The sequence below is a fragment of the Zonotrichia albicollis genome, chromosome 3 (genome assembly GCF_047830755.1).
Source record: "Zonotrichia albicollis isolate bZonAlb1 chromosome 3, bZonAlb1.hap1, whole genome shotgun sequence".
Taxonomy (NCBI): domain Eukaryota; kingdom Metazoa; phylum Chordata; class Aves; order Passeriformes; family Passerellidae; genus Zonotrichia; species Zonotrichia albicollis.
Window position 1 is genome coordinate 25,760,199 of NC_133821.1, and position 26,561 is coordinate 25,786,759.

At 39.6% G+C, this 26,561-nt stretch overlaps 1 long non-coding RNA gene across 1 annotated transcript in view; it reads left to right on the forward strand.

Moving 5' to 3' along the window:
* LOC113459575 (uncharacterized) overlaps nucleotides 1–26,561 on the forward strand; it is a 134,744-nt gene that overhangs the window by 82,056 nt on the left and 26,127 nt on the right. The window contains exons 3-4 of the long non-coding RNA XR_003380938.2: nucleotides 21,190–21,720; nucleotides 23,556–23,645. This is a non-coding gene — a long non-coding RNA (uncharacterized LOC113459575). The remainder of the gene's footprint in view (nucleotides 1–21,189; nucleotides 21,721–23,555; nucleotides 23,646–26,561) is intronic.

Below are 26,561 nucleotides of genomic sequence, written 5' to 3' on the forward strand. Positions count from 1 at the left end.
TCCAAAAGTCCTATGTGAATATTTGCAATTCCTGTTAACCTCAGCAGTGTGTAGCACACATTAAAATTACTTCTGGGATCTTCACCATATTTCCTATTAAATTGCTTACCTATAGTCTGGTCACCAGAAGTGTCCCCAGGGCTCAGTATTGGGCCCAGTCCTGTTTAGTATCTTTTATCAGTGATCTGGATGAGGGCACTGAGAGCAGCCTCAGTAAATGTGTGGATGACACTCAGTTTGGGGGCAGTGCTGGTTGCTGGAGGGCAGGAAGGCTCTGCAGAGGCACCTGGGCAGGCTGGATCCATGGGCTGAGCCAATTGATGGGGTTCAACATGGCCAAGTGCCAGCTCCTGCTCTTGGGCCTCAGCAGCCCTGCAGCAGCACAGGCTGGGCAGTGCCTGGGAAGGGGCCCAGGAAAGAGGAGCTGGGGGGGCTGGATGGCAGCACTGAACGTGAGCCAGGTGTGCCCAGGGGGCCAGGAAGGCCAATGGCATCTGGCCTGGATCTGGGATAATGTGGCCAGCAGGAGCAGGGCAGGGATTGTCCCCTGTATGGGCACTGAGGTCACACCTCGAGTGCTGTGTCCAGTTCTGGGCCTTCCATTCAGGTAGGAAGTGCTGGAGTGAGTCCAGAGAAGGGCAACAAGGCTGGTGAAGGAACAGCTGAGGGAGCTGGGGGTGTTTAGTCTGGGGAAAAGCTGGCCCAGGTGTGACTTTATCACTCTCTACAAAGAGAGTCCTGAAAGGAGATTGTAGACAGGCAGAGGTTGGGCTCTTCTCCCAGGCAACCAGTGTCAGGACTAGAGGACACAGTCTCAAGCTGCTTCAAGGTGGGGCTCAAGCTAGACATCAGGAGAAATTTCTTCACAAGAAAGGGTTTGTAAACATAGGAATGGGCTGCCTAGGGAATTAATGGAATCACTGTCCCTGGAGGTGTTCAAGAAATAACTGTATGTGACAGTGCCATGGTCTAGTTGACAAGGTGGTGATCAGAGGTTTAACTTGATGATCTCAGGGGTCTTTTCCAACCTAAATGACTCTGTGGTTCTGTGTGATAGCTCCTTATTAAATGTTAATATCCTCTGATCCTTTTTACTGGGTATTGTTTGCCATCTATTATCTTTTTCCAGCTTTAAGCTTTCTGACCCTGTATTTCACATTTTTGTATATTTAAAGATAAACAAAGTAACTATAAGAATCTTGACGAACATACCAACAAAATAAAAACCCATTGTACTTCTTCAGACCAAAGGTTCAGCAAATCCAGCATCCTGTTCCTCTTGATAGCTGTAAATGGATGCTTGAAGAAGATTAAATGTGAAAGTGTTAAGATTAATGTGTCCTTACCAATACTCTCCTAATCCTCTAGTACTTTCCAATTTAAGGATTTCCTGATCAATGTGTGGTCTGTACACCCAGAGTTTCCATCTTGAACCTCTGAAAATGTCTTGTAGTCCCACCATCCTTTGCTGAGGAGTTCTCCAGGTAGCTCTTCATACAAGAAAGTTGTTAGACCTCCTTTAGTGTGTTTTGAATTTCACTTCCACAAGCTTTATTTGATGATATTTTGCTCTATTATTGCAAGATGCTGTCCTCTTGAGGTTATGTGCAGTTGTTTCACTTCTTAGCATGCCCAAAATAATTTATTATGTCAGATTGAAGTGTCACAGCCTGTTTTGTTCTGCATAGAAATATTGTTCAATGTGCAAGTGTGTGTGGATGAAACCTAACTTTCTGCCTGTGGTAGAGAGCAGATGACTGAACTGTGTAAAATGCTGTTGCAAAGGAGGTGACTGAATCAAAGTTTCATTCATTCTCATGCGTGTCCACTCCAAGCAACTATTTTCTGCAATTAGTGAAGTGTTTCTTTTGCTTTCCCTCAACATCATCATAGGGTTTGTTGTTGACCAGTTTTCCTGCAGAGAAGCTGTGTATTTTGTTTCGGTTGTGTTCCTGCTCTGAGCTGGCATAGAGGAATGAATTGTGGACAGTCAGCTCTTGGGCTGATATAAATCAGCACAGCCCTGTTGATTTCAGAAAAGCAATTCAGCTGGGTTAGCCAAGTCTTTTGATATGTATGGGAACTGCTTAGTTTCCTATCATAAAAGTGGTTAAGTGTGTGCCTGACTTCAAGCATCTTCCAAAGAACGGTGCTGAAAAGAAGTTGATGCAATAAACCTTCTCTGTGATTCTATATCCCTCCTCTGATGTTTCAGTATATGCAGTAGTCAAAATGTTTGCACATGGGTTATTATTATTATAACCCCCAGTGAACTTGTCTCCCCAGCAGGAGCTCAGATATACAAGATAAAGTTAATTGGGCTCCCTTTCAAATGGAGAATTTAGACCTCCTTCCGGCTTTTCAGGTAAAGGAACGTGTTTTGGACTGTTCTTATCTCTGCCTTCTCCCTTGAGCTATGCTAATTCAAATACTGTAAGCTGATAAACATTATTCTAACATTGGTAACACTTGTATAAACTCCAGTGCTGTTCCCTTCTTAACACCTCCCACTTCCTTGCATCCGTGTAAATTCTTTGCCCCAGCATGGTGCACAAAGGTCCGATACGGATCGTGTAACATACGCAATACAATGAACGCTTTCTTTCCATCTTTGCTGGACTCTGGAACTCCTTTGCTTTCCTTCTGTTCAGCACTGAAACCCAGGCCAGCTTGCCAGTGATTTATTGGGTATTCAGGGTTTCCAGTGATTTACATTTTCCATCTTCCCTTGAAGGCATTCATGCTGCTTCAGGAGGATGTGGTGTTTGGCTTTAATGTAAAATATTCTGTGCAATGATTTTACTTCTGAATTCAATAGTCTTACCTTCTTTGTAGGAGTTTTAAAAACAGTACTACTAGCTGGATTTGGGCTTGAGAAAGAATAAAAGGAAAGTTTCTATTTGCAAGCATATGAAAAACCACAATGGTTTTTATTTGGTTTTTCTTTGCTCTGGAAAGAGAGGAAGAAGTATTGGTTTGGCAGACCTCAATTAATTCATCTGGAGTGTAAAATTAAGTCCATCTTTTCACAGATATTCATCTAATTGGAAGATGCTCCTTCTCCTCTGCTCAAGGTCTAGGTAACAAGTTGAATGCTTCCTCTCCATACATAATTGCTAGTGAAGGCTTAGCCTTTCTATTTGGGAGCATTTCTGGGAATATTTATGAAGAGATGGCATGCTTTGGTTAAAAAGTAAGGTCAGACCACTCCTTTCTCTCCCCCTGCCCCCTGTTAATTTCCAGGTTAGTTGAATGAGAGTTGCCATTTAGCCTTTGGTTCAGGGAGCCTGAAGATACTTGTTTTAAGGGATTCACTTGCAACTTCTGAGTTTTGTCTTTCATCTTCTCTGATGCTTCAGGCAGTGAACTGCCACAAGTACACTCCCCACCCTAAGAAGAGCTACCTTCCTAGGAACATAAATTAGAGCTTCCCGCTGCAGCAATTAAAATAATTTCAGTTTTCCAGGTAGCTGTGTGTCAACAGGATGCACCTCCCCTTTGTCTGGAAGGTCCAGCTGACCCCAGCATTTTTATTTACTGGGGAAGGAAGGTGGGCTGCAGGCTGTGCTTCCCTTTTCCTTCTGCTGAGGTGTGTCTTGCCTACTGTGTGCACAGTTGGAGAATGATTTATTCATCCCCTGAGAGCATAGGAGACCAAAATGGCAGCTACAGCATAAGGTTTCGACCCTCCCAAGATGCTGGCAGCCTCATGGAAACTGGCTGTGCTCCCAAGCTTTCTCCCTTTGTGCCTGAAATCTCCCAAGCACAAATTGCTTGGGCTCTGCTCCAGATACGAGTTACAAAGTCACATCTTTCAGGTGTGACAACTACTGCCATGGGTAAGACTGTAAGGCTAAGTTAGCTGCTGCTGAACCTCACCTTGCAGTCCAGAGTGGCTCAGTCTCTTTTTCTGTTGTACTGCTGATAGTGATAGTGAACGTGGAGTAGGGGGTGTAGCAGGAGAAGGAATGGAAGAAGGTGGAGGTTAGTACCAGGGAGCAGTGCAGTTCCACAGCAGCATTTGCACAATAAAAGCAGCATGGTTTTATTGTGAATCCAACAGCACTGAAAAGAAGCCACAGGAGAACATGATTCTTCCTCTGTGATGGTTCACCTGCTGCAGTTCCACTGGCTTTCTCCAGCCTCATGGCTAAGGCAAATGAAAAGATCTCTTGGAGTGTAATGTCAGTTTGTTTTATTTAGCTCTAACATCCTTGGGCCCAAAGTGAATATCTAAAATCCATCAGACAGGATACTTGTAATATCTTTGAATAAAGCTGTTGAACTTAAGCTCCTGTAAAATCTATAAAGCAGTTTGTCTTTCTTTTTATATCATTGTTGCAAACTATAATTTTAACTGCAATATTCTTTCTTGTGAGGCTTTTAAGGATTACTTCTTGGAAGGTGTTGGAAAGGTAAGAATGACAATTAAATCTTATCTCAAGTGTGATTTTATGGTTATATTGTACTATTCCCCAGAAGTATGAGTTTGAAATTGTTGTGGGCTCTGAGCAAATCTCTGGGGCATAACTGAGAAGAAAGTGCTAAAACATGAGTCTTTAGCCCAATTATTTTTATGTCTGCATTGGAATGAATTTTAAGCTTCTGAAACTTCTTTGATCATTTCACTAGCGTCATTAAGTAATTATAGTAAAAGAAATAGTCCTGTCCTTAAACATGCTATGTTTGTCACAAATTGTTGGAAACTGGAGAGCTGAAAGGATTCTGTCTGAATTCCTAGAACCAAAACTCTGTGTGTGTTCAAATGCAGATTTGAGGAGGCATTTGAAATGTCCCTTGCAGTGACTTCAGTCTTGAGCATGACTTATTCTTTCTTGGTGTTTCAGTTAGAATTATTTTATTTTTCAGGCAAGATTATTCTCTGCTATCCCAAAAGAAAAATGGAAATTCAGTTTTATGGTTATTGAAATTATTTGCAAGTCTGGATGAAATTCAAGTGTTAGTTTGGGCTGAGTAAAAAGACAAAATCTTAGGAAAGTGTAAAGAAAATGTTTTAATATTGATCTAAAGGAAATTTTCCTTTCTGTTAATAACATTTTTCATTCTTAAAGAATTTATATTTTTAAAAAATACTTTTGGTGCAATATGACACTTTCATTCTACTCTGAGAAAGTTATTCTGATTTATTCATTTTTGCTGAGAAAAATTTGGTTTCTGGTCATCCTGAGCCTACACATTTTAAAACTTTCTTTCATATTCATGTAGCCATAGTTAAATCTGCAAGGTTAGATCATGGGGATAATTGAATGAAAGGGAGAGTTGGAGGACGTTGCCTCTGCAGAAGCTTCTCACAGCATGGAGCTTCTTTCAGATAAAGCAGTTTGTTAGTTCATGCCTGCAAGCAGCTGAACCTTGAGCCAAGTCTACCTTGGAGCCCATCCACCCTGTGGTCCTGACAGTGTCACTCCTTTGTGGGTGACCTCTTCAAACTGGAGTCAGCACTCATGACCAAGCTCGAGCTTTTTTTTTTCTGTGTGCAGTCTGCAGGGGCAACTTAAAAGCTGAGGTTAAAAGGATGACTGAGGCCAGCAAATGCATCTGCAGCTCTTGAGTAGAATGAGACTTTTGTAGAGGGATTGCCAACAGGAGATTGGTCTTGCTAGGAACTAGGAAAGATGGATGGTAAATCTCAGATCATGATCCTAGAAATGATCAGACCTTACTGGTTTCAGAGCTTACTGGTCTGTCAGAACCTACTGGTTTCAGACTCAGCCCTGGATGTCATTCCTCTGAGAGCAGGAGGAAAGTTTGTGTTTTGGAATGATTCTGATTGCACACTTTGGATGGGTGTAGTGTATGTACCTGCCTGTGAGCTCAGCCTGAACAGGTCCCAGGTAAAAGCACATTTGGAGAGGCAAAACCCCAGGAATTATTCCTACACTACTAAGTATGATATGCACAGAGAATAGGAAACAAACTGAATGTTTCTTCTAATAATACTTAAACCTGCATAATATTATGTTTCATCAAAAGCTCATGTGGAATGTAATTTATTCTTTTTTTCCTTTTCTTCTTTGTATTTTAGACAGTTCCAATAGTATACTTTGTCAAAGTGCTTTACAAATCTAAGGGGTTTTAAATTAATTTTTTCTAAAGGGATTTTTGATATTTTGTATGGCTAACTGATATTTTTTAAAACTTCCTAATGAAGTCTAGGTCTAGACAGAGGTTGATTTTGTAGAAGCCAGGCCATATTTCTTTTTCCCCCTTTGCAATCTCACAATTGAATGACTTCTTCCTGACATTAACGGGAGTTACACATTAATAAGGAGAAAAGAGCACATTCCCACCCTCTCGCTTTAAAATGTATCCAGGAGATAATATGAAAGGCTTTACAGTCCTAATGATTTTTTTTCCCTAATGTTTATTTTAAAAAGTGTTCCTCTGCAGGGGGTTGATCCAAAGCCCATTGAAGTCAGTGGGAATTTTTCCATAGAATTCAATGAAGTTTGGATCTGGTCCTTAGATAGCTCCGGGAGGTAGGCTGCTCATTTTTTGCAGCTGTCCTTGGGGGTGTTGGAAGAGAGCTGCTGCTCTGGCAAGTCCATTCAGTGTGAAGCATGCTATTGATTATAAAGCATAACTCCTGCAAAATTTCAGCTGGAAGGGAGTGGGAGGTTCCACATAATAATCAATAGCACAATATGAGACTGTATCAAGGAACTGGCTTTTTAACAAACACTTTTAAAACAACAAAGGAGATGAGATGGTTTTCATTTAAAGGGCAAACTCCCCTTTATTCTTGGGATTCCAGGCAGATTAGCCCTGGTATGTCCTCAAATGCTGTACTGAACATATTCATGATGCTTTCTGTTCTCTTTGCAGAAGCAGCACATGGAATACTTGCCTTTCTAAATGTTCTGGTAAAGTTGCACCTTCTTGTTTGCTTTGTAAAGCTGCTCAGTATCTTGTGAGTGAGAGACTCTGGCAAAAATCAGAAACAGGATAGTTCAGAGGGAAGCAAACTGAAGAAAGTGATGAACCTGTACAGTATCTGCTTCTTCCAGTTCTATATTTTCCCACTGTCTAGTGGCATGAGCGTCCTCTGAAGCTCTATTTTCACACCCACACCACTGCTTATCTGTTCAGTGGTTGCTTAAGTGTGCTAATGGAGGGAGATTCATACGGGCAGGTAATGCATGTGTACTGTTAGAGTATATTAAGGTAAAAATCCTAATTCAGGCCCAATGTTAATCTTGAAAGAGAAAGCCAGGTTCATTCTGTTCATGGCAGCTCCCATACATGCTCCAGTAAAGCAAACCTGTAAAGCAAACCTGTGTAAGAGTTTGCATGGAGCTGCTGGATGCAGAGTTTTACCAGCTGTGCATAGCCAGATCTCTGTGCCTGCGAGGAGTCCTGTGGATTTTTGCCTAGTAGGTGCTGCTCAGGTTCAGCACCAGGTAAGTAGTTGAGGGCAGAGGATGGAGGATCTCTTTGTAGAAATTGATCCTTTTCTTTTATCCCAGGTGTTAAATTAACAGCTTGGTTGGGGTGCCATTGATATTAAAACCATAATTAGTCATACACTGTGGTGATTCCATCCAACACAGGGTGGAAAACCCCCTTGTTTTTCTTTGCACCACTTGTTTTCTACTGAGACATAATCACACAGGGCCATGGATCTTTTCGCTTTTCCACTATTCACAAAACTATGTAACTGTGGCCCCCAAACATCTGGATCATGCTGTTAGGGTGATATAGAAATCTAAGGCTAAACAGGAGTTAGAAGGCAAATACGTAATGGTGATATTCTTCTCAAAATCAATTATATAAAACAGAATAGTGAGACACAGTTCAGTTCCACCTGGTGCAGCTGCTTGCCTTGGGCAGCAGGAGATAATCTGTGAAGAGGCATTTCCTGGACAGGTTCTCCTAGCCTACACCAGATTGTTGTATGGGGTTTTCTGAATTGCTTGCTGTTATTTAAAACTCACCAGTGGGGAGCTTTTGTCCCTTTGTCTCCACCCCCATAACTTTTCCATTCCTTCTTTGGTTGTTAGAGTTGTTGGTGTCCTGGGGCAGGACCACCAAGGGGGGAGTTCCCTTTCGTCTTATACCACTTCCTTTGAAGTTCATTCGGCATCCCTCAATTCAGGGTTGGAAAAGATGGACCATCCTGGTCATCATCGTCATGACAAAATTTTATCTCTTTTTCCACACATGCAAATGTCAGGAGAGTGGGAATTGGAAGGGCCAAGTTTAACACTTATATGTAGGCTTGTTCTGAAACAAAGACATTATTTTGAAATATTAGTGATTTTATTTGCAGAAATCTGCAGTAACTATGCATTATTAACTTTTGTACTAAAGAAGTTTCCTGTAACTTAAAACACATTGGTTTTTGAAATTACCTCTTGGGAGTTTATTTAGTTTTGACTGAGAAACTGTTAAATTCTTTATTACTGTCATTTTGTTCCCATTTGACAGAAAAATTGTTCCATTTTATTAATGTTCTTATTTGCCACAGCAACATCATATACAATAGATTTGTTTGTATATGTTTTGTACTTCTGCTTCTTAAGTCACCCAGCCTTCCACAACAAATGTTCAAAACATTTCTTCTCCTCCTCTCCTTTATCTGTCTTGGGTTGAAACTGAATAGAGCTGATTAATGGTTGTGGGGGCGAGGGGGGATAGGAGAAGAGACCGTGTGAAACCTCTAATTACTTTTGTCCCTTTTCACATAAAATGTGGAAAAAAAAAATAGACCAATTCCCAAATGCAAAATGAAGAAAGCCCACTAGCTCAGAAACAGAAAAGCTGCCTGTGGGGCTCTGGGTGAATGAATGCAGGAGCCTGGTGCTCCACCAGTCTTGTGGTGGGGTGGGCCTGGGTGGCAAAACGCTTGAGCAAGTATTTTTGTGGAACTGGTGGTGTTCCTGCTGGTCACTTACTGGTTTGTTAGAGATGGGTTTGTTGCTTGGGGCAGGGCAATACAGGTAGGTGAGCACAGATTCTGGACTGCATTCTGTGTTCAGGGTTATGGTTCTGGACTGCAGCAAGGGTTAGAACAATGCCCACAATGCCTCCTGTGTGGGTGTGTGTGCTCCGAGTCCCAGTGATGATGCACGTGTGCAGATGTTGCAGAACAGATGTTGGTCAGTGGGGTAAGGCATTCCCCAAGGTAAGAGAGGAGAGTGCTGCAGTATTTCTGAAGGCCTTGTGCACCTTCTGCATTTCTGCACTGCAGCTGAGAGCACCTGCCTTGTGCTTTTTCCTTGATATTGCATGGTTTTAACAGCTACATTGTCAATCTGACCTTTGTGTGCATGACATACTGTATTTATTGTATGCCTGCATGTGTATATAGCATATAGTATATATGTATATATAATAGGCATGCAGTACATTTTCTGATTTAGCCTTTCCCTTAATTTGTTCCTTTATCACATGTAGCTCTCTGTTCTTGTAAGTGCTTGGCACAGATGACTATGTTTTTATTTCCAGGAGATGAGTCTTTTCCACCATCACTCTGAGGCGTGAAGGATCAGTGCTCTCAGTTGGGTTTAAATGGATTTAGGGAGCCAGTTGGCATTGACTGTTCTAGAAGTGTGATAAATATTTACTTATATCTATAGATACATTTAAATCTCACTCCTAAGACCCTTTCCCCTGCTCCGTTGAAGACATAAATGCTTTCTCTTTTTTCATCAATAGTTCTACAAAAGAAGGAAATTTATATTTAATGAGGGCCTGTCTCCTGGTGTTTACAAATTCCTCTGTGACGAGACTACAGCACTAGCACATGGAGACATTTATACTCTAATAGGATTTACCTTTACAAATATCTGAAAACCTTTTAAAGCAGAGATTAAATTGTTTAGCTCAATATTTAATCTGTTACTTCCTCTTTAAAGATGCCCAGTGGAATTTGTCATACACTGAGCTGATAACACGTAATATTGATCAGTCATAAACATAAAACAGAGAAATCTCAGGAAGACTTCTGCAATCTTTTTCTTTTTAATTAAATTTTGATCTGAACTGCTTTTGATTAATTTTCTTATTTGTAAGTATGTGAATTCTGGGGGCCAGCAAGTTTCTTAAGTTGCCTGGCATTGGTCTCTGGTGAGTGGCTTAGCTCAGGAACAGTATGATTGCATTTTTATGGTTTTCAGATATTTAATAGCTTCTTCCTGTCATTTTCTGAATGAGTGAATAAGGTTTAGCCCTCTGGGAGCCAGCACAGCATCAGAGAGTGGAGAAAATGAGTCGAATCTGTGTACTTGACTGATTGCCTTAGTCTTAATTGTTCTCTTAATTAGCTGCAGTAGCAACTGCATCTGGGGAGAGATCACGGTATTGGTAAACAGCTCCACCTTGGAGCCCTGTGTAATGCCTTTTGGAAACATGACAATGAGCTCTGCATCTCCGCTGAGACACAAACCTGCCAAATCTTCTGCCCCTGAAGTCTTTGGTTTCCTCGTGTGATCTGTCACTTTCGTCTGTGAGATGCAGGCCCCCAACTGTTTGTTCTTAAACAAATTAAGCTTTAATATGCCAAAAGCCAGCTTTATTGAGCAGAATAAGGGAAGGGGAAACAAAAGAGTGTCGGTAGAGGGTTGTTCAGACAACTTGAGGGTGTTATCCAGATTAGGAGTGGGAGACAGATGTGCTTTAGGGAGTCAAGGCAGGCTTGAAATGTTTTATGGTGGGAAACACAGGCAAACTGAGGTCAGAGAAGATGTCTCGTGTCAAAGCAACTTTCTTCCTGTGGGGGTCGGCTCAGGCCTTCAGTGTGAGCTGCTGGCACAAGCCAGCCACAGCCTCCAAAGGGAGCTATTTGCCATGTCTGTGGAATGAAATATATTGGGTGATGCTGAATTGCCCACCAGTCCAACTTCATTTCCCGTATACTCAGTGATTCTCTGAACACAACTGTGGGACTTGCAATGAGAGGTGTGAAGTTTAAGATGCATTAAGATTTGTGCCATTTAATCCCTACTTCAGCTTTGTAATGTAGTCTTGCTACAGCAGAGAACCTGCAATAATAGGCACAGTGGATCCCTAAAGCTGCTCGGTTTTAAGAATATCTGCTAATTCTTAGATGCTTTCATTGCTGAATATCTGGCCCAAGATTTAGACTGAGATGAAACGATTTTATTCATCACTTTACCCACACTGTGAGTGCCCATTACAGTGCCTATGGCATTCCATGCAACAGGGCACTGGCAGTAGGCAGTGTGAATTAATGGGATTTTTAAGTCTGGCTGAGGGAGGTTTGGAGACCAAAAATGTTTTCCCGTTTTTAATTAATTTTTTGTTTATTTAATCCTGCAAGCAAACACACTTACTGTAATATTGCAATATTCCCTTTTCAATAAACAGCATATTCCTTTTCATGTGCCTATCGAAATGAAGAGAATACTGCTGGATTGTTTGGTTTTGGTGCTGCCAAAAGGAAATGCATGGAAGGGCATGAAAGGGTTTGTGGCTGTGTCTTACCTGGCTTTCAAAAGGCCTATTTTCAGACTAGTCAGTATCTCCTTCTTAAGGGCCATCAGTGCTACAAGTTGGTTGTTTTCTACCTCTTACAGAAGTTTAGTTCACAACATCATTTGTTGTGTTACTATAAGTCAAACCTATTTATTAGCAAGATTACACTTAATCTGCACAGTTCACCTGATCCCTAATTAGCAACAATTTGTAATTATTTTGCATTGTAGAGGTGTGAGATTTGGAAGACTTCTCCTGCAGCAATATTTTAGATATTCTTCCTCTGGAAGCTTTTCTGTGCTTAGAAATTCTTTGTAACTCTAAATCTTCTGTTGAACCCCTTACTGAACTTTAAGCTGTGGAAAGAAGGCCCGTTCAGGTGAATGATGAGCAGATAATGTGCATGGGATAAAAAAGGCCGTTTAGTCAGGTTTGTAGTAGTTAATTCTGAAATTAGAAGTGAAGGTTAAACTACATTTTATTATATTAGGGGCAATAAAATTCTGTAGGGAGCTATGGATGCTGGAATCCAGGATCAGCAGTGGTTAAATTTTTATGGCAAATTAACTCATCCTATGAAACAAGCAGATATTAAATTTAGGTAGCAAACTCAAGCTATTTATTCTATGCATGGCTTTACCATTTTTAAATTCCTGTGGAGTACTGAAAGTGCAAAACAGATATTTAAAAAAACTGTTGAAGTGAAAAAATGAATGCATTCACTGTAACTGTAGCAAGTATCCTTCTTGCTGTTCTGAGAGCAACATAAGCATGAAAACCATTTCCAGCTGCAACAGAGAGATGTGAGGTGAGAGAGCATTCAACAGGGCATTAGAATTTGGAGGAATGTGACTCTAAATGTGTCATCCTTTCCTTGTTACTGCTTAGCCCTTCTGATCAAACATAAGACAGATGTGAAGGTGAGTTGTAGGAACTGAGATTCTGCATCTCAGGGCTCTGAGATGAAGTTTTTTTTTTGTATAGGATATGTAAATTAGAGGTGAATAAAATATAAATTTCTGGGTTTTATTAAAAATAATTAAAGTGGTTCCTCCTGATACAGCACCCAGTTACTTCTGTGTGTATTCACTCTTGGAACTCACTTATGTCAGCTCATTCTCTGGTGGTGACTAATGATAATATTAATGCCCTACTGTTTAAACCAAACCTAAACCCTCAGAGCCAGTGAGTGGATTATTACCACTACTCTACTTGTATAAATCCAGAGTTACCTCTGCTGACTTCAGTAAAATTGCAAATTATTGGGGAAACTTGTAGCAAGATCCTAATGTGATCTAATGTTAATACCACTTTTAAAAGCCTTAGTTAAAAGCCATGTGTTACTGAGTATTATGTTCTAAGGGCCAGAGATAATTAGCAACAATATACCTAAAACTCTGTTTTCTAATTTTTGCTATCAAACTGAGATTGAAGTTTGCTTTTCACTTGTTCTACAATGTTTTTAAGCTAACTTGGGCAAATTCCATTTCAATGGGCAATTTCCTATTCCTAGGTGGGTGAAGATAGATTTTGTTGGAAATAGACACTTGTGCTCATTAGAATTTTTTTTAATAAATTGAGATTAAGAAATAATTTGCTGGAGATTTCTTGTTGCTTCATTATCTATGTGCCTTTCCCATATCTCTACCTCAAGATGCTCTTTTGTATTAAAGAGGGTGATTCAGAAAAGTTTTGTCTGCTCTGTGAAACAAAAGCTGCCTGTGCCTGCCTAGTTTCCTGTTTTCCCCAAACCCCTTCTGGATGTGCTTGCCTATGCTGCTTATGAAGAACTATGCTAGGAAATCCCACAGTGTTTGAAAACCTTAAGGACAATAATAATAATAATAATAATAATAATAATAATAATAATAATAATAATAGTAATGATAAATTGACTGTCAGTCCTTGATTGTTGAGAATGCCAGATATGTTATGAGCACAGCCATAGATTCTTTCCCTGCCTGTGGTCTGGGAGCGGCAGAGCCACGTTTTGTGGCTTGCTGTGCTGCCTGGTGTGGCTTTGGGATGTGTTCAGGGATCCCCATGTTCCACAGTCAGCATCACAGATGTTCTTTCTCTGCAGAGTGCTTATTGTATGTCCCAAATAATGGACCATGCAGTTAACACTGTTCTTTTTCTTGATTATTTCCTACTATGGTATTACCCAATACATTGAGAATTCACCATAGCTTAGAGTGGTTATTTCTAAACCAGTGCAGTAATGATAAATGTTAGCTGCAAATGCAGAAGGTGTAGGCTAATCAAGAAAGGAAATAAAAAGCTGCTGTTTGTGATCCTGTTTTGTAAACATGATGCTCATTCCTAGAAGTCAAAGTCTCTTACTTTGGCTTTCAATCTTATGATTTGCTGTTCATCTTAAGCCCTGATCAGCCCAGTGTGTTTATTCTCCAGCCCAGAGAAGTTATCTTCTTTGCAGATTTGGGCAGCTGAGGCAGAATGAGAACAAATGAGCTCAAAGTTGCCAAGTTCACCCAGAAGGGCAGGGGTTGACTTGGAGGGCATGCTGAGCAAATCCATGCAAAACACCTCTCTCCTATTCCAGATTTAAAGAGAACAGAAATCTGATCTTATTCCCAAATCTGTTTTGCATTTATTTCTACAAGTAAAACTATAAATATATGCAGTTACAGTCAGATTTTCTCAGGAAGTCCATTAATTGCAAGTATCTGAAATTCCTCTCATATATCACTGTGCTTCTAACACACCCAAAATTTCACTTTATGGTAAAATAGATTATTAGATTATTAGACTACAGTTTGAATGACCTCAATATCTTTCTGCCACATGCTTGACTACTTCCAATAAAACTATAGGTATTGGATACATTTTAATTTACATCATGGATGGCAATAGAATTAGGCAGATTTTTGGTTAATCTTCATAGAGATTAACTAAAACAGAAAGATTCAGATCTGAGTGAATACTTGAATCACAATTAATAATTTATTCAATAAATTGTTTGTGCAGATTGCAGAATTCTCTGATTTATTTGCTGTAGGAAGTTGCTCACAAAGTTCTTCAATTAATAATTCATTGTTTGAAGATTGTTCATAAATACTTAGGTTTTTGGACTTGTGATTTGCAATTCATATTTTATAATTGTTAATATTTTTTAGCCTGCTGTCTGGTTGGACAATCAGCTTTCCTGATTAATATATGTAGCTTGTGAATGTTGCAGTTCTGTATTGAGGTAGAAGCAGAGATTTTTTTTTATAGTTTTGTTTGTTTGTTTCTTTACTTAAAATATGGTAGTTTTAATATTTGTTCACTTGTGCTATTCATGTCCAAGAATCAAAGTTTGGATTTGAATGCCTACTCATACACTCAATTTCCATGTGTATATTATACTGAGGAAGGGTGATACAAAAGGTCAGTCAAGTCAAAACCCAAATTGACAGCAAAGGCAGCCAAAAAAATTAGTAAATCTGCTTTGCTGTACTGAAATGCATAGTCATGCAGGTTCCCCCCACCTGCCACTGTCCTTTCGGCTCTACAAGAATTATATTCAGATCAGCATAAAAGTCTTTATTGTCATTAATTCACAGGTTGATTACAAAGGTGACTGAGGTTTTGCTCCATGCTTAGAAATGAAAATGTACTTGGTAACACTTTTATTTTTCTGTGACTTTTCTGTGTCTGGAGATGAAAATCTGGCATCACTGAAGATACCAGCAATCATCATGATATTTGGTATCCTTCTGGGTTTAAGAGTAAGGACTGATTATCAAGGTAGTGCAAAAGTTAAATTTATGTAACCTGCACAACCTGAGTTCTGAGAATCCAAAGTTTTTAACTCAAATACTGATTAATACAATTTTTTTTTTTAAATATATGCTTAATGCCAGTGCCTGGTAAAGCTTTGCCAAAGGGAGCTTATGGAGTAGGATTTCTTTTGTCTGTGACAGACCAAATCTCCTGGGTCTTTGAATGTACTCCTAAAAGATCTCAGTTCTGGTGCTGTTGATCAGAAGCCAGAATGCTTTCCTGAGATTTGGTGTGAAGAAGATTGTATTAAAATTTGTCCTTAGGTGTTTAGGAAAAAATCTCCATGAATTTGGACCTAAAAGACTTCTCAAAACAGTTATGATTAGCTTCCCACTACACCAGAAGAAAAGATGTAGCATCTTTTTTACATCCAAATTTTCATCCCTGATTGACTACTAATAATATTAAATAAGAATGACTTAACCAACTAATGTCAATCTTTATTTTGTCAAGAACTGATTTAACCCACACAATAATTATATAAACAACTGTCCACACTGGGCCAAATTCTATCCTGACTGAAGATGCATTTGGGATACAATGGCCCAGAGCTGTTCAGTGTAAATATTCCTGCAGTTCTGAATATTACCTTTTTTTTTCCTCCTGACTTGCCATTGTATTATATTTGGAAGGGAATAATGTCAAAAGGCTTTTAAATGTATATATATTATTTTAGTGATTATGTTATCAAAACCCCTCTGGGATATCCTTGCCTTTCTCTCCTTAACACACTACTTCCCTGGGTCCCCCTCCCCCTGCTCTCTCTGGTGTTGTCTCTGAGAGAGCAAAGTAAAAATTAAATAATAGTTGACATCATTTGGTTGGACTTGTGCTCAGATTATCTCTATTATTCATGTGACCTTTCTTATTATTTTTCTTTTTAATTCACCGTTATATTTTATTTACTTTAATGAGCGGGATGCTGGGCTTCAGCCTGGGACTTGAGAGAGACCTGGCGTGCTTTCAAGCTATTGTTTCACTGTGGTTGAGATTAACGTCATCAGGATTTTCCTCTCTGTTATTTATTAAATCTTTTTCTTCCTCTCTCCCTCCCTCTCTCATGTATGAGGAGTACCTTGGTGATGGTCATGAAATAGAAGCTACATAAAAATAGTGAATTCACATTTGGAGTCTTTCATTCCCACCTTTGTTTATGGAGACAATATTAAGTGTAGCAGATCTCCAGTTTTATTTGTTTGTCTTTTCAAATCTGAGTTGGATTCTAGCAGATGAAATATGTACATTTAAATTGGACTTGTGTAAATTCCCTAAATTCTCATTTTTTGCAGAAATTTCTGGTCAGCAGCAGCTCTGTGCAGAGATAGCCCTCACTAATAAGCCAGTATATATGTATGGTGGTAGTAAAAGAGTGACAGAGGACAAGTAAAGGCCTCTGTATCTCAGCTGCAAGGGGCAGAATGGAATTGAATTGCCTTTGCAGATCCCCTCTGCAGAACAAGTGTGTCTTCTGGACAATTTGAGCTAAAGATACACTTAGAGCTGTAGTCAGCTCTAGATCCTTAGATCTAGGTGGCTTAGATCCTCCCACCTGCCTTTTGCTGGCTCTAAGCTCTCAGAAGTGCCTGTCCGGGAGGAAATGTTACTCAGTTTTAGACAGAATATAGTCTCTTGTGGTTTTTCCCCACAAAGGTACAATTTAGGAAAAGGAAATATTTAAGCCTAGAATTTTTATATTCAAAGGGTATTTTTTTGTCTGAAAGCAATGTTTTCAGTGTGTCTGGCAAAGTGGAGCATCTCATTTTCGGTTGATGGCCATGAAAATGAAGAGGATTTTTATCTGGGAGTTCATTAAATACTTCAATTTTGCTTGGTCTTGAGATAGACTAGATATTAAGGGAAAAAGGAGGCACATGGGTTGAGTGCAATAGTTGGAACAAGGGCTCTTTCCTCAGAGTCTCTACCTGTGCATGTCTCTTTTAGAAGGTACTTCTCTGTGTTGCTTTTTTTTTTTACTAGACAGGATTTACTGCATCAGTGGTCTTTAACACTGGAATAAAAGGACAAACTGAGAATGTAATGAAGTCTGTGGCACAGTTTCTCTTAAAATGAAGAAATACTCTTTTGGGTTTTTTGTTTGTTTTGTTTAGGCTGTTTATCACACATAAGAATTTCAGGTGGGTTCCGGCATTCCCAAGTTGTTTAAATCAAGAGTCCTTTGTCTGTTTTCAAAGAACTTGGTTCCTAGGGAATATATGTGAGCCCATTCAAGTGTTTTGAAATACACACCTTTTTCTGTTGAACTACATTTCTATCTAAAATTTCAGTCATTGTGGAGGACTATCTTTAATTTTTTTTGTATTTCTTCAGAGTTAGTCTTTATTCTTAACCCTCCTTGTCCTGGAAAGGCATTTGTATTGATCCCAACGTGTGGTCTCAGACTATGAAACTTAGGAGCTCAGAGCTGACCTTTGAATGTCTAGTGAATCCATCCTCATTCTTTTTAGCAGAAACAGGGACCTGGATATCTGTTCTCATTTTTCCTTTGGAATCACCCATTTTTCTCCAGCCACTGCATCTGGGACAGATAATCTTTAAACTCTTCCCTTCTCTGAAAAACTTTCTAGGTTTACCAGTCCTGTGGAATAACATGAATTGCAGATCTTCTGGTTATATTTCAACTGTGTTGGGGCTGTGTTGAGAATGCAGCAACACCAAAAGAACCTTTAGGCTTTAAGAAAATTCAGTGTAATCATAAGACCTGTGGAAAGCATCTCAGAAAGACTCTTTTGAATGGATTTTTTAAAGGGATGGCTCAGTGGAAGATCTCTCAGTTGAGGGTTTCCTTTGTAAAAACTCCTTTGCAATGTGATTCCACAAATGATGTTTCTACTTGCAGTGTTAGTATAGAATAACACTCTTTCATTCTTGTGTGTGAAATTACAGATAAGCTGATCCATAATAATTGATCTATACTGCAGCTGGACCAAATTTTCTACTCAGGAAGCAACTCAAGATGCAGCCTGAAAGTTTCTGCCTTCAAAAGATATAGCTAAAGATAAAAGCATGGTAATGATGTTCGTGTTTTACTGATTATACATTTCCTTGGGCTTGGCACAATGCAGTTTTCAGGTCTTAATGGCTTTGCTGTATTCTGACTACATTTGCTAGTGTGTTGTGGGCATGTTCAGTAACACCTTGAGCAAACCAGGCCATGCACCAGAGTGGTCAATTTTTGGGCATTAATTAATTAAAGTGGTGCAGGGGAGTGACTGCAGCAGTTGTAGGATTAGTAGTTCATCAAAAAATACCGTTCGTGCATTAACTCTGTTCCTGGGTAACAACCTGCCATCCATATGTTTCTGGCTTATTCTTGCAACTCATTTTCTAAATAAAGTTGAAACCTAACTAATATGGTATTGAGTCCCTTGCTGTTTCAGTTTGTCAGACTTTCCAATAAAAGGCCTGTGTATGATGGCTTCATGCTTTTGGTATGTGTCAGAAATAGTTCTATGCATATACATTACAAAATTAGGATTTAATTTTTGTTGTGTAGCCATAAAAAATTAGATTATATAATTATTATGTTTTCCTTTCTTATCTTTTATATTTTTAATATAATTTTTGAGGATGCCACAGGGCACTCCTGCTGTGAATTAGCTGCAATAAACTCTCTTAAACAGATAAACATCAAAGAGCAGTAATGTTTTAAAATGAAGCAACCTGCATTCAAAATCCAATTGCTTTATGTTGTAGATCTTGAATGCTTCAGCTGCTAAAAGTGGATGGGGTTTCTCAAGGGCACAGGGGAGCTGCATGAGTAGGATTGTAATGCAACAGGGATCATTTGAGTGAAGTTGCTAGCAAAATCCATTTGTTTTCACAGGAACAGGCTTCCTTCTATTTTTCTTCTTCCTTACAGAAAATATCAAGATATGAATAAATTCTCTGCTACCAGGAATTCTGCACTTGTATTTAGACTGTTCTTATTGAACGAGTTCATAAAATCTTGTGGACTTCATGGTGAATTCTTGTGGATAATTGATTAACTGCAAACTTCAGTAGGAATATCAGCTAAATAAATTCCTTTCTAAATAGTTTAGGGGATTTTCTGTAGTCTGGCATTCATGTTGAACCTAGAGCTGCTACTAGAATTGAAGCACCAAGCCTAGATTCTATTGAAATGCTGTCAATGTGATAAAAGGCCCAAGTTTGCATTTTGGGACATCTACTTCATATAACTAAGGCACTCTACTTCCTAAGGCTAAGACTGCTTGGAAAAGCCACCTCCTGACAGTAATGTGAATACAGGATCAGAAAAGCAGGCACCCACATTGCCCAAAAAATACTCTGTGAAAGTTAATAAGACCTCACACATGGACTGTAGGATGTTTAGGGTCTTACCATCAAAGGTTATGTTTGCCTTGAGCTCTTCAAAATTCTCCAGTTTTCAACCTGACCTTGGTAGCAATTGTGCTTTGCAGGTGCAAAGGTGAAAATATTTATATTTGGGTACACAGCTGCATTTGGTTGCTCCATGCCTTTAATGCTTCTTTAGCTGTGTTGCCTCTTTCATATAGTTTCTTTCATATAGTTTTCTGATGATCTGGGGTCCTGAAACAATGGTCAATAAATTGGTATTTAGTTTAGTTTTAACTTGAAGTAGATATCAGGATGAGGAAAGACCAGAGCTGAATAAAGCTCCCTATTTCTTTTTTTCTTCTTAAAGCAAAATCTGTGTTGAAAGATGCAACCTCCCTGATACAGTAATTACAGGGTGCTATCCTTAGTGATGTTAAATAGCTCCCTTTAGTGTATCTGTTTGATCTTGAGCTGTGAATTCCCATTCTTTCGTGGGTGTAACTGTAAACAAGAGGATTAACATTGCTTCAGTGATGTTTTGCTTAAGTGAATCAAAGTTGAAAGGGTGTCTTGAATATATGTAGAAAGCTTTGTGTGTTGCAGGGTTCCTGTTCTATATATATGCACAGTGCACCTTTCATGGTAAACTTCAGTAATGCTTTCAAGTTTGAGTTCATTTTAAGCTTTTTATATTTTGGTTGGTTTTGTGGGCTATTGTGAGTGGAATCCTCTGGATCTGTGGTAGTGACCACAAAGACGCTGTGAAGTTCCAATCTATTATAGCCATCCTTTCAGCTGCATAATTTTTTTCAAGACCTGTCATGGAGAACAGATTCTCACTTTAAGAGGTTTGCCAAATTTTAGGCTTTCCTAAAGTGCAGTGATGGCAAGCAGTTAATACACCAGGGATGTGGGTCCCTAGGAGAGTGGAGTCCTAAACCGCTGTCTTCTGTTTGTGCTTGGAATGCAAGCAGAGGAAGGACTGTTTCTTGAGGGGAAGGTCTGATGGCATTCCATGGCCTGGTGCCAGCGTGGGTTGTCCATCATATCCATAAGGCTCCTCATGTGTTGTTGCTAAGCTAGTGCAGGACACTGAAAAGGAAACAAGAAAATGGGGAGAGAAGAGTGTGAATATTTTCAGTTCCAGTCACTACCTGACATGGAGAGGCTCCTGTGTCATGTCATCAGCTGTGAGAAAGGAGAGGAAGGAGCAGCATCCCTAGAAACTTGTCCCTCTGCTGGACTCCCCCCACTGCTCATCCACTCTTCAGCAGCCAAAATCTGCCATTAGAGCACCTTCTGCACATGCATTTTTTAAGACATGACCTTAATTAGAAAATACAGTCCTCCCCCCTTCCCCTAGATATCCAACTAAAAGCCCAATATAATGATTCTTTTTTTTTAACCTTAACTCAGCCAGATTCTTACTATGCCTGACACCTCTCTGTGACATGATTGATGTATTGAGGGTTTCCCTGTTATCTCCTACCTTCATCTGATGTGGCACTCAGAGCTTGTCAGTGTCAGAAGCTTGTGGCAGGAGCCCAAACCCTGTCTCTTGGAGGGGACTCACTCCTCCATGATTCCTCTCCAGGTTGTCAGTTGAGTCTGTTGTTTTCATTTCAGCATGCCTGGTTGCTCTGATCAGAAGGAGGCACTCTGCTCTGCTTGGAAGCAGTACTTTCAGAGGACACCAGGAGTTATGTGGTCCCTGTTTTCCTTCCTGTGGAGGAAGAAGCATTCACGTTCACATGTTATTCGTTGTTTCGAGATTATTTAAGGAGCCACCGCTGTTGAACTAGCAGGGGATCTTTCCTTCAGTGACCTTTGCCAGAGCAGCTGATTGGTGTGCCCCAGCTGCATGCCATCATTTTCTTGGGAAAGTTTTAAGACTGTCAGAAAAATGAGCATCTTCTTTCCTAGCCCTTACTGACGTGTATGGGCTTTGCTGGCCTTTCCAACTCCAGTGCGGGAGAGGTTGTTTGTTTTCCTTTTAAATGTTATCCTGCCATCCTCCTTTTTTAACAATGCTGTATATACATGAAGACTTGCTGTGTATTCAGTGTGGCACATGGATGGAGTGGATGCTTTGAACTGCTTTTGCAACAATGGATTCTGCTTGACTGATAATGAAACCATGGGATAGACCTCAGGGAGGTGAGTCATATGTTAATTTGTTCTTGACGTTTCCTTCATATGTTAAAAGCTGTGATCTTTCAGAAAAATCTCTTATTTTATTTTTTTTTTTGAAGCTACTTCCTGGGGCCATGGCAGATGCTGTTTTGGAATGGCACCCAATGAGTTGTTTAATGTAGTTCAGTGCTTGGTTGGCATTCTGCTATTGTGCGAATATTTTTGGTACTTCTTTTACCACAAAGATATTTTATTAAGAGTGGCACATTGTTATACACATGTGGTGCTATGAAGCTCCAGAATATGCATGGGACATAATGTTGAGCTGCAGAAACACAATAGCAATGAGTCACTGAAATCCCTTGTTGGTCACAAGAGTTTGAACAACTGCAGTGATAATCTTTTGAGACAATGTACAACTCCAGTGGTATTTGCTATCTGCTCTGTGGTCTCCCTCAGTTAGCTGCTTGATTGGCTTGGCTTTGTGGGTATCCTAATCATGTTGGCACAGTCACTTTGATTAACAGAGACATGCAACTTGGAAATCTCTAGGCTTGCACCGACCTCAATAAAGTTGTGTGCTTTTTCTCTTTCCAAATTTCAGCAGCTTCCTGAGGGCACAAGAAATGTTTTGCACAGCTTTCCATGATGGTTGGTGAATATTGAAATGTGGGGGTCAGAGGAGTCCATCTGCTTCTCTGTAAATTGTAGGCACAGAAAAAGAAAGAGTAAATAAATTAAAAAAAAAAAAGAAAGAAGAAGGGGTGAATGCAGGATCCTTAAATTTGTGTTATTTTTTCATGGCCTTTCCCATAGGTCCCAGGTCACTTTAAGCATTAGTTTTAGCCCTTTCTTTGGTAATACAAGAGAGCAATCTCATCAACATTACTTCATTTGTGCCTAATCTGGCCAATCTTCTCCTGTTACATCTACAGTATATTTCTAGGTGTCATGCTGAATGCTGTCTTGATCTTATTTAATTTCTATGCAGCTCTCTGTCTTTTGAGAGAGTAGGCTTGTTTTTACAGCCAGGTAAACAGAATTGCAGGTCCTTTGGCAAAATGAGGGAAAGCTTAATTCCTATTATACCTCAGACCAGAAGAAATAGAAGTTTAATATCTCATATTACACTTAAGGAAACTGTGAGGATATGAAATCCATATGGTGGTTTTACTAGGGGTTATTCCTCTGCAAGTTGGTTCTTGACCATATTCCCCAGTCTTCTACTTGTGTTTTTTAAGGAGATAAAATATTTTCAATGGCCATTATCTACTGCTATGTGGTCCTTGAATTGCCATCTCCATCACTGGAGGTTAGGATGTCTTCTAAAAGACAGCTCAGTCAAGCCAGAAGGATAAGAATTTAACTTAGATACTGTGGAAAGCTGAGTGTCCAGTGCTGAAATTTGAAATAAAATGTGATTTTGGAGGGAGACATTCCCATCTATCCACAGACATAGGTTTTTAAAGTATGCTTTAGATGAGGTAGTTATCCCAGCTGTTGAAAGTATTTTTTGTAGAGAGAGTTTGTAGATCCTTGCAGTTTTCATTAAGGTAGTTTCCAGGACCTGTTTGAGAGGTCTCTTTGTTTCCAAAAACCTTGGAGCCCCCTCTCCTCCTTAGCTCAGCTCTGCCTTGTCTCACAGGGGTTACCAGGTCACATGCGCATTTCAGGGGAGTCATCATTCAAACTTAAAACCTTCCCATCCCCTCTCTGTGATGTTGTTGTTAGGGGTCAAACCTCATGCTTCCATTTCTCATTGAAGAAATTGTTACTTAAAATATACCACAACACCTGCTTCCTTGACCCACTTTGCCTTAAGCCCTTTTTTATAAGATTCCTTTTTTTTTTTTTTGTAGTGGCAAAGAGATGAGGGATCCTGAGGTCACTGTGCCGTGTGGGACATCAACTGAATGTGCCAAAGATTGTGAACATGAGTCTTCTCACAAGTGAGTTGTTTCCTGGTGCTGAAATTTTTGCCATTTACAGTTATCCTTCCATTCCTTAAACATTTTTTAGGTCTTTAAAAAAATTATTCTTTAGTTGGAATTTATAGTAATAACCTGTTCTTACCCCAAAAATTGTGTTTATTAGTGATTACTTTGAATCATTCTAGGAATAGGATCTGCATTTTCAATCTTTCAGGAAAAGGAAGGGAATCACATTTTTTAGCTTGTTTTGCCTCATTATGAAAAAGTCCATTTAATTCTGTCTTTTTCTGTCTCCTCCTCCTTTTGTCTCTTCATTCACAAGAACATTTGGACTTACAGAGAAAAGTAATTTCAAAATAATTTTTTTTTTATTATTATAGAAGCTACTGTCTTGTCATGCATATTAATTTGACACTGTTGATCCTATACAAACACATTTCTGCTACTGGCTTCTTAGGAATGAAAGTATTTTAAGTATATCAGTGTAAACAGAGTTTACTGTAGTGCACACATCACTTGATTAAATCACCACTTATTGCATATGACACCTGCTTTTGTGTTCTAAGTTATTTGAGCTGGGGAAAGTTAAGCACACAGTAGCTATGAAAATAATCTTGTTTTCAGCTGTTTTTTTGTCTCTCTTTAAGTACTCTGACTGTAGAATGAGACATTTTTTCACTTTGAAGGGAACTGGTGTAACACTACAGAAGAATTTAAGACACTTGGATAACATGCTAAGAAAAGATACAGAAGCATCTGTATGAGAATATGATTGTTTCTTTAAGGAAAGATCAAAAAAGGGGGAGAGGTGGAGCTCTCCTTTGTTTTTTCTGCATGTTATCAAAATGAACATCCAGTGAGGATACTGCCTTCTGCTCTGGGCAGGAGCCTGTCCGCTATAAGGGACAGGAAAAACCCAGGGGAATCTACACAAATTCAGAGGATTTTGTACCTTGCATTTGTGAACTGAAGCTGGAATAGCCCCTTATTTTAACAAAGGATATTTTCCTGTTACTTTGGCTGGGAATTGAGCGTGCAATTTTATCTCAGTGTCACGCTACTGCAGATGCTGGATGGGAAAAAGAGGCCTTCAAATGGAGTTGAAAATACTGCAACCAAAACTGGACAGCTTGGGCTGCTGAAAACCTTTTGCATGAAGCCCTGGCTCCCTTAAAGTAGCTGGCAGTGCTCCCATTGAGTTCAGTACAGCCAAAGGATTTTGCCTTTATATATTTATTCTGATTTATGAAAAGCTCAGTCATCGTGGTATCTAAGCACTGAGATACGGTATTTAGTTACAAACAATCATTTTAAGAGTGATGCCAAAATCTACACATGCATTAGACTTAGAGATTAAAGAACATGGAGCTTTGGTTGCATGTGCTTCTCCAGTTGTAATTATTCTTCATTCTAAACACTGCAGACCTCCGTGCTGATGGGCACAGAGGGGCTCCAGACTGAGACAAATCAGAAAGATTATGTGATATAGTAAATAGCTATAAATTAATAGATCTTGCTGAGGTGCCAGTAACTACCTTGGTTTCCCTGTCAGCCCCAGAGGAATGAATAATTCCTCAGATTTTAGCCAGCCATTGCAGGAAATGATTTTAATCTTCTGCATTTTTTTAATGGAAACTGTTTACCTTGCAGTAACTTGTACAGCTCTCCACTCTGATGCTGCATTACAATAACTTGCAGCAGAAGAAAGCTGGTGGAGTTCAAGTGAAATCTATCCCAAGGAAAGAGTATCCAGAGCAGCTGGTTTCATTTATATATTTTATTTCTGAAGCTCATGAGCATTCCAGTGAGAGATGGTATAATTGATTTAAATCAAATTATGAAACACTATACTTTTTATTCTAAAATCCACTTTTCTGGCATTCAATTCTGTAATGTATCACTCACAGGTAATGCTGGTTGAAGTTGAAGAGGCTGAAAAATTCTCCTCTGCATCATGCAGTCCACTGTTACATGTACTTGCTGCGGAGTTGAAGTCACCGTTTCTGTTTGTAACAGAATCACTGTATCATTAAGGAATTGAGGCTCTGTTGCTTTAGGTAGATGCAAAACTGTATTCCTTGAATTTATTAGTAATAGAAGTTTTCCTTGGTTTTTGGAGGAACATCTTAATTCAGCTGATATAAGTGTACACAGAACAAATACATGGCAAGCAGAACAGAGCTGTTTTTGGAAAGGGATAACATTGGACATTCGTTGCAGCACAGGTTAACCTGCATTTTAAGAGGTTCAAAATATTCAGTGTTCAATTGTTCACTCAACTTTCTAAGTGTTTGCTGAGGCTGAAGACCTCGTTAGTGTGTTAAAATCTTGCCAGAGTGTTTGTTTTCCCTAATAACTTCTGAACTGGCTTATTCAAACCAGATTTTATGGAGGTTATGAAATTCCTATAAATTTTCTGAAAAAATTTTGGCTGAGCAGAAAGAAGAGGGAATAACTGGTGCTACCAGTAATGGAAAGGCTGCAGCTGGAGCTCAATTGCTCTCTGCTTAGGTTTGGCCACCCAGCTTGGCTGGCTGGGAGAAACACTGGGGTATGGTGCACGTGTGCAGCTCTGATCTAGGGCCAGCAGATACCTGCCCGTGCAGGAGGCATCAGCTGTGAGCAGGTAGATGTGTCTGCAGAGGAAATGTGTCCTCCATAAGCAGCGCAACAAAGGAACAAATGTGCTGGAGAGCATCCAGAGGAGGGCGACTAAGCTGTGAAAAGGTCTGGAGCATAGTTCTGATGAGGAGCAGCTGAGGGAGCTGGGGGTGCTTAGCCTAGAAGAAAGGAGGCTCAGGGGAGACCTTATCACTCTTTACAACTCCCTGAAAGGAGGTTGTAGTCAGGTGTCAGTCTTTTCTCCAAGATAGTTAGTGGTAGGATGAGAGGAAATGGTCTCAAGTTGTGCCAGGGGAAGTTGAGATTGAACAT